Source organism: Nannospalax galili, unplaced genomic scaffold (assembly GCF_000622305.1).
Source record: "Nannospalax galili isolate Female #2095 unplaced genomic scaffold, S.galili_v1.0 scaffold158, whole genome shotgun sequence".
NCBI lineage: Eukaryota > Metazoa > Chordata > Mammalia > Rodentia > Spalacidae > Nannospalax > Nannospalax galili.
In genome coordinates this window covers 6,728,697-6,744,279 of record NW_008345290.1, presented here as the reverse complement: position 1 = coordinate 6,744,279, position 15,583 = coordinate 6,728,697, and the positions used below count along the sequence as shown (strand labels likewise).

General features: G+C 39.3%; 1 non-coding gene across 1 annotated transcript; it reads left to right on the top strand.

The window, feature by feature from the left end:
• The first annotated feature begins 6,927 nt into the window (after window positions 1–6,927).
• Window positions 6,928–7,067, top strand: LOC115071787. Its single transcript, XR_003850865.1, has one exon. It is a non-coding gene; the product is annotated as a small nucleolar RNA SNORA8 (small nucleolar RNA).
• Window positions 7,068–15,583: the final 8,516 nt, after the last annotated feature.

Here is a 15,583-nt window from a genome sequence, read left to right as displayed (position 1 = left end):
AGCTGGCCTGGAATTTGCTATGTAGACCAGGCTGGCCTTGATCTCACAGAGCCCAACCTGTGCCTGCCTCTGTCTCCCAAATGTTGGGATTAAAAGCATGTACCACCACACCAGGTGCCAAATGCTTTTTGGTAGCACATTGTTTTCTTCAAAGTCTAGGAGCAATAATAATCCAGAAATTCTGTGATATTTATCACTTTGTGATCCAGAAGAAGAATCAAGATGATTTGATTGAAGGCAATCAGGAAAAGACAAAAAAGGCTGAGGTTCCAGCAAGTGTGTTCTTCAATCATGTTACTTTTAAAGGTAGAGAGAGAAGTACAAAGAGGGTCTGGTTTGCTTGTCTTCTTTATGTTTTTTTATCTATCTATCTATCTATCTATCTATCTATCTATCTATCTATCTATCTATCTATCATCTATCTATCTATCTATCTATCTATCATCTATCTAATCTATATCTATCATCTATCTATCTATCTATCTTTATCATCTATCTAATCTATCTATCATCTATCTATCTATCTATCTATCTATCTATCATCTGTCTATCTATTTGAGAAAGGCTCTTACTACATAATCTTGGCTGGCCTCAAACTCACAGAGCTCTGCCTGCCTCTGCCCCCACCCCACCCCACCCAGCTCCCCAGTGCTGAGACTGAAGGCATGTGTCACCATGTCTGAATCTGGATCATCTTCTTTTTTTATTTTAATTTTATGTGATGAGCATTTTGCCTGCATGTATGTAAGTGCTCCTGTGTCACACGAAGCCTACATAGGCCAGAAAAAGGTGTCTTAGCGCCTGGAACTGGAGTTACAGACAGTTGTTAACCACCATATGGGTGTTGGAACCGAACCTGGGTCCTCTGCAAGAGCAGCCAGTGCTTTTAACCACCGAGCCATTTCTCCAGCCCCCTGGACCATTTTCTTCAAAAAATTTTTATTACATTTCATTTACTTATTTATTTACTTGCTTTATTTATTTATTTATTTATTTATTTATTTATTTATTTATTTAGTGTGTGCATGCACGCACACGTGCTACAGTGCCTGTATGGAAGTCAGAGGGCAACTTGCAGGAGTCAGTTCTCTCCTTTTACCATAAAGCTTCCAGGAATCAAACTCGGGTCACAGCTAGTGTCTTTACCCACTGAGCTATCTTTCTGGCTCCATGTGTGCTCATTTTCTGATGTAAGAACTTCCATCATGTCCTGGGACAACTCATGGACTGTTTCATTGGGTTCCTGTGCTATCATATTTGCATGCAAAGCCTGTTCTTGAGTTTACATTGCTCCTTAAATTCCAGTCCTTTATTTTATAATAAAATCATTGTTCCACTTTAATTTCTGTTGCTATGATAAACCAGTCTGACCAAAAGCAACTTAGGAGAGGAAAGCGTTTATTGGGCTTACAGTTCTCGGTCACAGTTCATCACTGAGGAGAGTCAAGGCAGAAACTCAAGGCAGGTACTCAAAGGCAGGGCTGCTTGATATTCCACACATTACCTCCAACCAAGGAGCCTACTTCACAGCAAAGGGGTATAGCAGGAATCATGAAAAATGTTGCTTGCTAGGTGGCTCTCAGATCAGCTTATATTTAGCTGTCTTTCTTATACAGTTCAGGACCCCTTGCCTAGGGATGGTGACACTCATTGTGGGAAAGGCTCTCAAGCATCAATTAAGAATCAAGGCCATCTCCCACAGGCATGCCCACAGGCTAATCTGATCTAGGCAGTTCCTCAACTGTATCTTCTCATCTCAGATGACTCTAGGCTGTGCCAAGCTGACAGTTAAAGCTAACCAGGATAACTATATGCCATAATATCTAGCAGAAAGGGATCTGAGAAAATACTGGGTCCAAGCTACTCCTTACTTTAGGAAAAGAATGCTGGGCCAGAGTTTCTGTGACTTACATGTGTGTGGAAATAGGCCTATAATCAAGGTGTCCTATCTGCTAACACAGCGTTCTTTCTACTTCACCATGAATCTTCTGCATATTGATTCGTATTCAAAAGTAAATGAGGCTTAAGGTAACTTAGGGGTCTCAAATGCGTAAGGTTTTCTAGAATGTCAGTACAAAGTGAATATAATGAGCATTCCTTCTGGCCTGACTTGAGGGGCAGAATGCCTCATCATTTCAAGTAAAAATGTAGTTTACTTGTAGTAGTGACATCTTTAAAAATGCATATATATTTCAAATTTTGAGAGAGACAGGCTGAATTCATTCTAGGAATGATCTGAACAACTTGTACTCTTGTGCACCTGACTCTTATATGAACCAAGGCATTTATAAGTGAGTTTACCTAATCAGAACGGTACACACACACACACACATTCCAAACTGTATAATAAAGATATTAACTCCCTTGCAGTAATTTTGTTTCCTGAATAGAGTTAGAGAAGGCAAGAGTCATGGGTCTGACATTTGAGTTGAGCCTTAAAAGAAAGGCATATTTATTTTGCCAGATGTGCATGGTAGGGGTGGGGAGTGTTCCAGGGGTAGGAACACGTGTAGAGGACTGAGAATCCTGTTTGTTTGGGCAGTTTTGCCGAGCTGCTGGTAGTTTGTGGTTCTGTCAGGAGCAAACAGGTTTTGTCAGCTCTCACTACTTCTAGAATCCCTTCAGTTCAATGTCAGTTAGATTCTGTTCAGATGCACTTACTGTCTAGCGCCTGTGCACTTGGTCTATGCCAGTGGATTTCCTGTAATGAACGGGACGCTGAAGGAGTTTAGCTTGAACTTTTGGAACAATTTCTCAACTAGAATTCTTAAAAAGAAAAAAAGCCCAGCAGTATTACAGTTTTCGGTTCTCTCATGAGTTACCATGTGGTATAGTAGTTAAGAACACTGAAATGAGACAGACTTTAGTTTGTTACTTAGTGAAACTGTGATATTGTTTGGGAAACATTTAAAGTCTCTGAGTCTCTATCCACAAGTAGAACAGTTTAGTGCCTGAAACATTACAAATCTTTGTTACTTTTTCTCTGAGCTAGTTAGGACTAAGTATACAAAGCTAAAACTATTGTTTTTCTCTCTCTTTCTCTCTCTCTTTCTCTCTCTCTCCCTCTCTCTCCCCCTCTCTCTCAGTAGTTGATGTTCTAAGTTTCCCAGGGTATCCTGGATGGAACTGATGGAGCAATCCAGGTCCAAACTAATCCCATGGTAGCAGCTGCCTTAGAATTCAGCTAGGTGCAGCTCCTGGGGCCTGGGATTTGACAGCAAGATGTATGTGTATACACATGCACACACATATATGTCCATATATAAAACACATATAGTGAGCATGTATGTGCATACGCATAGAATTTCCCACATCTGTAGGATGGGTTTAGCATTGGTGGGTTAAAGTTAATTGACATGCTTGTCTTTTGCCTAAACCATGGGAACAAGGAGTTCTAGCAATAAAAATAGTGGGTTTTTTCCTAAGCAGAAAACAAGAAGATACCAAAAGTTTCACATTTGTTTCTCATTTTAATATTAAGTATTCCACATAAAATAATGTCTCAAATCAAACAATTTCCTTTCAAATCATATAGGGCTTTGAAATTTAAAAATCTCTTTAATATCTTTTATCTTGGATAGGAGCTAGTAGTAAATATTATAAATCAATGAATAAGTTCTTTTGATTACTCAAAACAGACTTATAAGGGACAGAGCAGATATTAATATTGAATGTCATTATCTCCACTTCATACGTGTGAATATTGAGAGCTATAAAATTGAACTATCTTGCTCAAACTCATAAGACTAATAAATGGCACAGCCAGGATTCAGTGTCAGTCCTTGGAATCCCAAGTCAGTGCACTCTCTGCTGCTGTTACTGATTATAGGAATTACATTTTTAAATCTTCCAGTGCTTGCAGAGAGGACTGTGCTATTACAATTAATTCTCTTGACTTCACACAGGATTACAGCTTTATAATGTGTCTAATTATGGCTTATATGTGGATCTCTTCTGTATGATAACTTTTAGACTAAATTTAGTGTCAACCATGTAATACTTCATGCTCTAAGAAATATTATAAAGGCAGAACAGAACATAGCTATTTATCAAACTCAATGCCTGCAAAGCAATATGTTCAGTATGGATTAAATCTGTTCTCGTAGTACATGTGCCATCTTAACTAAGATCTGTCCCTCATACTTCACTGAAATTACCAGTGAAACTATAACTAATAAAATTGGTTTAGAACCAAAATTCAATAAAAGCAAAGTTAATTATGTGCTTCTAAGAATAAGCATACAGTTAGATCAATATGCAAATTATGACCTTCAATGGTCTTTACTGTCTTCTTTAAGCCCTTAGTCTTGCAAAGATTAACTTACTACCTAGAACTTCATTTTATAAAGCCACAAAGATTACTAGATTTTTTAACTGTTTATTTATCCATGATATATTTGCATATATGTCTGTGAAACAGTGGATAATACAAATAAATGGATCTGGCTTCCTGTTAACAAAAAAGCAGAACAATTTAGAAAATTAAGTTCATGTAACATTTTCTAGGTACCATTGTGTGACATTGTTTGATGCTGTGGGAAATACAAATTAATTAAGACATTAAAGAATTCATAATCTAGCGTGAAAGAGATAAACAGGTTTACAAATTCAGTGTTTGCTTGTTTGTTTTTAAATAGAGACTCAGACAAAAAGCCATAGAGTGGAAAATGGATAGAGAGGGTGACGATATCTGTTGCCTACTTGGGATGCCTTTGCTGAGGAGATGGCATTTGATTGGGTTCTAAAGAATGTTTAGGATTTTTATTGGAGGAAATAAGAAGGTATGACTTGGGGAAGGAATAGGAAAGAGCAAAGGACAGGATATGGTGCAAGTGTAACTGAAGACCAGTGTGTGCTGTCTACCACCATGCTAGCCAAGCAAGGCAAAAGCCAAGGCTGTGAACCTTCATCTCATGACACCTGATGGTTAACACAATAGAAGGCAGATATTCTTGGAAGCTATTCTTACACTGGGAACAGCTGGTGATACTTATACACAGAAGTGATTGCAAGGCGGTGGTGATGGGGCTTGCTGCCAAGCCTGCCGACCTGAGTTTGATCTCTGGCCCCACACAGTTGAAGGAGAGACCAACTACTGCAAATTGTTCTCTGATTTCTGCACCCACCAACCCACCTACCCACAAATAGATAAGTAAGTGAAATAAAAATTTTTGAAGAGATTGGAGCAGAATCTCCAAGTGTTCCCAAACACTTTAGAGTGCACTTGCAGTAAGCAAAGGTAGCAGAGGCCCTGGGTGGTAGGAGTGAAGCTTCTTTGTGCACTTAGTAGCCCTTGATATCTCTCAGGGACCTTGAGGGGTCCATGGAGGAAACTGTTTACCTGTACTCTTCTTTTTTTTAAAAAAAAAAAGTATGTTATTGTTTTTATTTTATGTGTATGAGTGTATTGTCTGCATATATGTGAGTACACCCATGTCATGCAATGCCCTCGGAGGTCAGAAGAAGGCATTGAATCCCCTGGAACTGGAGTTAGGACAGTTGTTAGCTGCCATGTGGGTGCTAGGATTTGGAACCTAGGTCCTCTGCAAGAGCAGCCAGTGCTCTTAAGTACTGAGCCATCTCTCCAGCCCCACCTGTATTCTTCTTAAGAGTAGACTACAGCTTGACTTGATGGTGGCTGCCTGTAATCTCAGCTACTTGGGAGGCAGGGGCAGGAGGATCAGAAGTTCAAGGCCTACTTGGACTATATAATAAATTTAAGACCAGCATGGGCAACTTGGTAAGATCCTGTCTCTAAAACAAAAAAGCAAAAAGAGGGCTGGGGGTGTAGCTCAGTGCTAGAACACTTGCCTAGCATATTCAAGACCCTAGTTCAATATCTAGTATCAAAGAATGGAAAGAAAGAATGTGAGAGAGAGAGGGGTATATAAGAGGGGAAATGCGATTTCTGCTATTTCTATTGCTTTTTGTTTTTAGGCAGTCAGAAAAGTGGAGGGAACTTGTTTAATTTAGAGATAACTTGAGATTCTTTTTCTTGGCTCCTTTTCTTCATTTAGTTTTCTCCATTGTTTTTATTTTAAATGAAAGAAAGCTTACGTTTTTGCCACTAATATTCTGAGGTCATTTTTCTTTCCATGCCAGTAATGCATCTGGAATAAAGAATTTCTGTCTTTAAGGCTGTTAACTAAGACCCTTTGTGTACAGAGAAAAGCATTTTCAAAGAAACAAATTGTTTCTGTGAACTTCCTGTTCCCTGGCCAGGGCAGGACAGACTTCCCAGTAGTGTACATTTAGGCCCATTTGGGACCATTGAGTGGCTTATGCCTCCTCTGCAGACATGAGCTATCTGGGATAGCTGCACAGAGTTCTGTTTCAGGTAACAAAAACAAACCACGCACACACACACACACACACACACACACACACGCACAATCATTAATTTCACAAACATTTAATGATCACCTATTTAAGATAGCTAGGTGCCCAAACCTGAGTATGAAGAAAATATGGCCCCTACCACTCAGAAGTCAGAATCAGATGAGCACGTACATGGCTCAGTGGCAGAACACACGGGAATCTAATAAAAAGGCAAACACTGTCAGGAAATGAACCCTGTTGAGGAGAACAGTGCAAAGCACTCAGTTACTTACTTTGCTTGGGGCAAGGAAGGCTTCACTGGGCAGGTGACATTGGGGGTGGGCCTTAGGGATCCATGGGACTTTGCGACAAAAATGATAAGCCCTTCTGGGCACAGAGATCAACAAAAGCCAAGACTTTCTGAGAAGAAAACATGGTGCAATGGGAACATGTGATGTGTTGGGGAAGAGCTAGAGATGGAATTGGGAAATTATTGACTGAGGCCACATTACAGCTAAGAAGGTTTGGCTATATTCTACATGAAATAATACAATATGAAAGGCAGAGAAAGGGTAAATTTGAGGATTAGTTAAAAAAATCCCATCAGAATGCATTGCATGGAACCTGCGCTCAGCAGTTCATGCCTGCTGGTATGTTCAAAGAACAGTGTGATAGAAATTCACTATCCGGCATTGTTGGCTTTCTTGGCTGTGGTGCCTATTAAATCTGGTATTTCTATTGCTACAGTTGCCTATTTTCCATTTTATTTTATATTAATTATATGTATTGCGGGAGGATGTGGAAGAGGTTGCCCCCGTGGAGGTCAGAGTGTGACTTACAGAAGTTCTCTCCTGTTTGGTCTGAGTGATCAAACGCAGGTCTTTAGGCTTGGTTACAAGTGCCTTAATCTGTTGATTTCTTAATCTTTCCCACCCTGATAGTCTTTGTGAATTCTCTTATACTGGTTCAGGCTCCTGAGTACTGTCTACTGTTTTCTAGGGTGTCAGCAACTGAGAAGCACATTAATCAAATGGTTCCTAACGTAAACGGTTTCAAGAAATTGGATGCCAAAGATCTAAGGTGAAGAACGTTGAAGTTACCATGAATATGTCCTTCACAGAGACATAAAAACTGTGGGCTGACAGCACAACCAGATTAAGAAATACCTGTTTCTTTTTTAAAAAATATTTTATTTATTATTTTCATTTCATGTATATGCGTGTATTGCCTGCATGTAGGTAAGTGCACCCATGTCGTGCAATGCCCATGGAAGACAGAAGAGGTTTTTGGATCCCCTGGAACTAGAGTTACAGACAGTTGTTAGCTCCCTTGTGGGTTCTGGGTTTTGAACCCAGATCTTCTGCAAGAACAGTCAGTATTCTTAACCACTGAGCCATCTCTCCAGCCCCAAATACCTGTTTGTTTAAGAAAGGACTATCTTGGACTTCTGCAACCTCAATAAGCAGTGAAGGAAATCATGTGAAATTGCTTAAATAAAGATTTTTCACTTTACAAAAAAAATTCCTTTGTAGACAATCCATTTATAACAACTCAAATTTGATCACTTAAATGTTATGACTTGAATGGTCCTTTTGGATTACAAATAAATCACTCCATTTCACGTTTTCAGATTATCTACAATTACTGCAGGACAAAACTTACTGATCATAGGCTTTCTGATGTTAGATGTAAAAACACAACCATACACAAATACTTAAAAGGGCCAGGCATGGTGGCGCATGCCTTTAGTCCAAGCACTCGAGAGGCAGAGGCAAGCAGATCTCTGTGAGTTCAAGGCCAGCCTGGTTTACACAGAGAGTTCCAGGCCATCTGTGGCTACAGGGAGACTCTGTCTCAAAAAAATAAAAAGAAAATAATAATAATAATATACTAAAATAAAACAAATACTTAAAAAGAAGTATGAACTGTCAATTTGTGTATTAAAATTATTTAATCTATTTTTATTTTATATATATGAGTGTTTTGCCTGTATGTAAGTATATATACCACAATTATATTTAATGCCCTCAAAGGCCAGAAGAGGGGATTTGATCTCCTGAAACTGGAGTTTCAGATAATTGTAAGCTTCCAGGTGGGTGTTGGCAACCGAATCTGGGTCCTCTGAAAGAGCAGCCAAGGCTCTTAACCACTGAGCCATTTCTCCAGTTTGAATCTGTGAAATTTTTTTTTTTTTTTTTTTTTGGTCTTTTTGAGACAGGGTCTCCCTGCAGCCCCAGTTGGCCAGGAAGTCACTATGTAGACCAGACAGGCCTTGAACTCACAGAAATCTGCCAGTCTCTGCCTCCCAAGTGCTGGGACTACAGGCATGAGCCACCACGTCCGGCTCTGATCTGTGAAATTTTAAAACCAGCTTTTTTTCTCCCAGGTCATGTGTGTAGCATAATATCATAGTAAGTATATCATTGCTAAGTATCATGAAGGGTTACTAATTACTACAAGGAGGAAAATAGACCAACAGCCTTTTTCTAGTCATGAAAATTCTATCAGTGGTAAAACAATCTTTTATTAATATCACACAAATAAGCAGGTTGGTGGTGTGTTTCTTTAATCCCAGCACTCAGAAGGCAGCGGCAAGGATATTTCTGTGAGTTTGAGGCCAGCCTGGTCCAAATAACAAGTTCTAGGCCAGGATCACCAGGGCTACATAGTGAGACCCTGTCTAAAATAAAAAGGTAGATAGTATTCACTACATGCTTATTCTGTGCACACTTGGTGTTTCAGAGACTTCTGCACAGAGCACTCAGGTGAAAAACTAATAGTGCAACATATGAGAAAATGTATCAAAAGATGATCCAAGGACATGGGCCAAGAATAGGGTCAGATGTAAGTACTAGGAATCATGAGAACATTCCCAAGGATGGGTGTTAATATTGTTTTATATACACAACACATTTTATGTAAATGACATCATAGAATTCTGTAATGTGGTTTCTGACTCAGCAGCATGTCTTAGAAATCTTTCCACTTAGAAGTACATAGAAGTTCAATCTCATTCTAAAGTTGCAGGTCATTTCCTGTCAGTCATATATGGTAGCCTGTTGAGCTGGGCTCCTATGTTGGTTAACAGCTCAGTCTTTCCTAATAAATAAATGGATTTTAAAAGGTTTAGAATATCCAAAGGGTGTAGAAAACTTCAGCTGTATCTGTTACGTTTAACTTTTTTTTTTTTTTTTTTTAGTAAAGAAGATGTGTCAATGTACTACCTGCATAAGTAAACATTTTAGTTATGCTTGGCTTGGGGCAAGCATTAGTATTTGTCCCTTTCCTATCCCTTATGGCATTGTAAGTAACCATCTGCCCTACCTTTAATGTATACAGCCGTCAACCAGTTTTCCATCGGGGATGGAACCATCTTAAGCCCCAGTTCACGTCTCTGATACTTCATCTTCTTTATACCTTGCTGTTAGCCTCTGCTGCCTCCAGTAAACACAAGGTAATGCATACTTTTAAATTTTAAATGTGGTTAGTTTTCTAAATAGTCAATTTGATTTAATACTGCTATATGGTTATCTTAGATTGGGTTTTCTTTGACCTTTTTCATAAAATTTTAAAGTTGGCTGAGATGTAGCTCAGTTGGTAGAGCGCTTGCTTAGCACACAAGAAAGAAGCCCTGTGCTCAATTCTTAGCACAGCATGAAACCCTGTGAACACACCACAAAGGTGACAAGCACTTGGGAGATGGAGGTGGGAGGACCAGAAATTCAAGGTCATTCTTGGCTATATATCAAGTTCAAGACCAGTCTGAGCTATATAAGACTGCCTCAAAAAAAAAAAAAAAGTTTCACTCAGAAAAACTGGGTCTTGAACTCACAGATATCCGCCTGCCTTTGCCTCCTGAGTACTGGGATTAATGGCATGTACCACCCCAGCTGAAAAGCTGGTTCTTTAAAGTATAATCCGAACTCTAGTTGACATAAATCTGTGTTTAATAGCATAATAAGGGTAAAATAGCACTAACACTGTGAACTGACTACACAGCCCTCCCTTAGTATCCACCAGGGTTGGAGCCCAGGAACCTTGTGGATGCTGAAATCCGACAATGCTTAGGTAAAGTGGGGTGGTATTTGCACAGACCTCCTGCACACTTCAGATCATCTCCAGATTATTAATGATGTCTATATAATATAAATGCCAAACTTGCTATATTATATTGTTTAGGGAATAATGAGAAGAAAAAAAGTCTACATGGGGTCAGCAATTTTTTCCTGAACATTTTTGATCTGTAGTTGGTTGAATCCATGGGTCCAGAACCTGCAGATGTGAATGGCCTGCTGCGAGAGAGCTGTTGGGAGAGAATTAGAGTGGAACTCTTTAGGAAAAGTCTTTTTTCACACTATATTTTCAGCCATCTTTTCCTGTTAGGTAAAGATAAGAAGAAATGAAAAGTGATTGCTTCAACATAGAAATGTCTCTGGGCTTGTCTCGGATATTTCAGAAGAAAATACTGAGGACCTACTGTAACCCTTCTTAAGAAGAAAGAACAGGCAGCTCATTTAATCCAAGTTCACTTTAGCAAATTGAAAATAATTCACAAAAGTTGGAGTATTTTTCCAAGTAAAGATAAAACAGCCTCTAAAAAGACTCTAAAATCACCTAAAAATTGCCTTCACAGTATTTCTAAACACTAAAACATAAATATTTGCATATTTGAGGCAGAAGTTTAGCAGAAAAAAAATTAGAGTTCTTCAGAGATGAAGTTTCATTTTCTCCTTGTCCTAAGAACCGCTTCGGAAATGGATGCCTTAACGCACAGTGATGGAAGGTCAGCCTGTGGTAATCCTGATAGTTTAGAGTTTTGCTTTCAGATATGCTCTTTAAAAACTGTTTTGTTTTCCTCCAAGTAAGAGAAGATTGTGAAAGACTTTCAAGACTTGAAACATATCTCTTTTAGTTGATTGCTGTGGTAATTTCCAGAAAGTGTGTCTTTCACTTTTTCAGCAGAATAAATTCCATTCTTTACCTGCTCATGACTGTGCTTATAGACAAAGCAATAAGTAGGTAGAAAGAAGGAGAGGATTCGTAATAACCTAATGAGAGGTAACATGATCATTGAAATCTAAAAGGCAGGAAGGATTTGATCTTTGGGCTCACCTATAATTTGTGCACCATAAATGTAGAAGGAAGTCAGCAGGGACTTTTTAATGACAGTGCTGTCTATAACAGTATCATCAAGCAAGACATTGGCATAAATCATTGGCACTTTGCAAAGTGTCACTTCTGTCAACCTTCTAGTGATGTGATCTTTAGTCTTTCAAATCCATAGACTGGCATTTGGATCAGCTAAGCATCTTACATCCTGTCTTGCATATTAAAGCTCTTTGAGCCAATATTGCAATGCTGAAATAATGCATGTTCTAAACTATTTTTAAGCAAGTGACCTAAGAACTAAACTTTGCTTTTTTGGTATAATTTGCAGAATTTCCTGTTTACAAAATCTGGTAAGGCTGCTAATTCATTTTAGGAATTTGGGAGGGGCATAAGAAATCAGTAATGATTTTTGTATCCTCTTAAAGGACTTTTATTAAGAAAGCTTTTATTTTAAGTTCAAAGGCAGTTTTGCTTTGGGTTTACATTTAACTCAGGAAACAAACTACTTGTTAGGCTCATTATTTTTGGTTGTCTAAATACTATAAAAACAGAAGTAATGACATTGACAGGCACATCAATTATACTTGGTCAGATGAAATAAAATTAATCCACATTTGTACAATCTATGCACTAAAATTTAAAAGAATGCTTGTACTCAAAATAGCTGTTGCTTCTGTCAGTGGTGCTGAAATCTTGAGGACTTGCATCGGTGTTCAGTTCTGGAGTTAAACTGAAAGAATCCCAAGAGGCTCAGAGCTGACTTCACACCTCCTTCCTAAGCTGTCATTGCTTTATCCCTAAATGTCATGCTCTAAGTGCAAGGTTTTTGTTGTTTTTTTTTTTAATTAAATTAAATTAAATTTTATTATTTTATTTTATTTTTGAGACAGAGTCTTATGTAATCTAAAGCTGGCCTCCACATCATTCCACTGCTGAGACTGACCTTGAACTCCTGATTTCTTCACCCAAGTGTTATAGGTATGTACCACCACATCTTCTTCAGTACAGGGTTTTGGTTTCTTTGTTTTTGCTTTTTTTTTTTTTTTTTGAGACAGTCTCTCTGTAGCCCCAGTTGGCCTGGAACTCACTATGTAAACCAGGTTGTCCTCAATCTCACAGAGATCTGCTTCCCAAATGCTGAGATTAAAGGCATTGACTACCATGTTTGGTCAGTAAAGATTTTTTTTTAAAGAAGCTAAACTTGGAGCTGGGCATGGTAGTGCATGCCTTTAATCCCAGCACTTGGGAGGCAGAGGTAGGTGAATCTCTGTGAGTCTGAGGCCAGCTTGGTCTACATAGAGAGTTCTAGGCCAGCTGGGGCTGTTTGGAATAACAGAACTCTAGTTATACAACTTAAAAATTTGTTTTAATTACATTTATTTATTGAGAGAGAGAGAGAGAGAGAGAGAGAGAGAGAGAGAGAGAGAGAAATAAAGACTTTCTTGGGACTGGAAAGATTGCTCAGTGGTTAAGAGCCCTGACTATACTTGCAAAAGACCCAGGTTCAATTCCTAGCACCCACATGGCAGCTAACAACTGTCTATAACTCCAGTTCCAGGGGATCTGATGCCTTCTTCAGTCCTCCATGGGAACTGCACAATATGGCTGTGTTGACTCAGAGCATGGACCACTTTTTTTCCTCATGTTTGTTTGTTTGTGATGCGTGTACATGTGAGTATGCATGTTGGTGTGTGTGGAGTACACATGTTTGTGTGTACATGCACAGCTTGTTTTGGGGTTCCCCATCTCTGTCTTCTAAACACTGGAATGGCAGAATGGGCACTATACCCACCTGGCATTTGTATAGGCTCTGGGGATCTGAACTCTGTGTGGAAAGAAAGCACTGAGCCACCTCCCTAACTCTGTGGAGCACTTTTCATGTATTTGTGCATTCATTTGTGAAGCCGCTTGTCAGTTTTCATTGTGACTTGCCAACTTATGCATAAAGGGGATTGGATGTGCTCATAGTTTTAAAAAGTGGGACAGCCAAATAAGCTTTCTAGAGTATCTGACCAAGGAGCTAAGATGGTGCCATTGTGTCTTGATCCCAGTCTGATGGCTGTACTGTGTTTCATGTGGCATGTCCTTACAGGAGTGTTTTCTGGTTATAGCCTGGTATGAATATATCTGTTTTGGTGAAACTTCAGCAGAAAGAAATCTATTCTTTTAAATTTTTTACATTTATTTATTGAGAGAGAGAGAGAGGGAGAGAGAGAGAGAGAGAGAGAGAGAGAAATAAAGACTTTCTTGGGACTGGAAAGATTGCTCAGTGGTTAAGAGCCCTGACTATACTTGCAAAAGACCCAGGTTCAATTCCTAGCACCCACATGGCAGCTAACAACTGTCTATAACTCCAGTTCCAGGGGATCTGATGCCTTCTTCAGTCCTCCATGGGCACTGCACAATATGGATGCCCTTATATACATGCAGGCATAACATTCACACACATTAAAAAAATAAATGAAGACCTTCTAAAAGAACAATTTTAGGCTTACAGCATAGTTGAGAGGCAAAGAAATTTCTCATGGGGCTCCACACAGGCCTAGCTTCCCCCATTGTCTATCAACATCCTCCATCTGAGTGGTACGTGTGCTAAAACAGTGAACCTACATTGACATATCCTCATCACCTAAAGTCTATCTTAGATGAAAACTCATTCTTGATGTGCATTCTACATGTTCTTACAGTATATAATGACATATTTCCACCATTGCAGTATCATATAGAATAGGTACACTCCTTAAAATCCTGTGATATCTAGTCATCCCTTCCTCTTTCTCTTCTTCATCCTGGCAGCTGCAGATGTTTTTACTGTTTCCATAGTTTTGCTTTTTCCAGAATATCAAATAGTTGGATTCATACTATCATATAGCTTCTTTCAGTGATGTGATGCCACATTACAGCCATGCTTGAACAAAGACAGCCTGACTCTTAGCATCCACTTAAACTGAGTGGGCTCCAATTGTCCTGAGAACTTGTTCCTTTAGATTTCTCCTAGAACTGTGCTTTTGAACAAAGGCCTTGATCTCTCTTTATTGGAACCATCCATCTAGAATGAAATGGGGAGGGAAAAGCAGAATTTGTCTTAAGAGGGAATTTGCCCTTAGCCTCTGACCCCTGTTGACCTAGAACAGTACACACAACCACAAACATGTTATTGACTTAATCCCACCTATTGTTTGTTATACAAATGGGATAATCAGTTTCTTCCAATGAATACTTCCTGTTTGCAGTGCTTGATATTGCACAGCATACAAACACATATGCATTATTCTTGTCCAAGGGCAAAGAGGGGTCATTATTGCATAGCAATTTCCTCCTAGATAAACTTTCCATCTTGGAGGGAAGCTGGGTAAACAACAGAATGTCTAAAGGGAGGTAAACAATAGAATTTCTGAGGGATAGTAAACACAAATGTTTTAAAGAAAGAAAAACAATAGGATGTTTTGAGAGAAGGTAAAACATTTCATCCTACAGGGAAACTCATTAAACTCAGGAAGTAAACAACTCAGTAGCTTTAAGATGTACCTGAAATTGACCAGGTTTACCAGAACCTCCCCTCCCCAAGTATATACAAGCCCTAAGAACTGCTGAGAGATATCTCAGACCAACCAAGCTGCCTGGAAGAGGCTGAGACCAGCAGAACTGCTTAGAAGGAGCAGAGACTGATCTGCTTGCAAGAGGCTCAGACTGACTGAGTTACCTGGAAAGCCTGTGAGCAGCCTGCAGGTTGTGCAGTGCATGCTAGGTTTCCTGCTTTTGTGAGCTGCCACGCATGCTGGGGTGGCCTTTGTGATGCTGCTGTCTGTGAGTCATCTCTGCCCTTCTAAGTAATCCCTCACCCATATTCCTATAAGTAATCCCAATAAAACTCACTGGTTTACCAAGTTGAATTTTGGTGCTATTCTTATTTTGGTCTGTTGTTGGTTCCCTATCTGGGGTGAGTAGACGTTTGTTCACATCTCCCCCAGGAATAGTGTCACACAACAGTCATGAGGGATTAAAGCTATGTATTTAGGTTACCAGAGGAGCCCAAGGCCTAGTAAGCTTGTATATGTTGTAGGCAGCTGAGACAGTGTCCCAAACGTCATTCCCACAGCTTCTGTCAGTAATACACATTGAAGTTTCCTCCATGTCTTTTCAGGGCTTAAAGTCA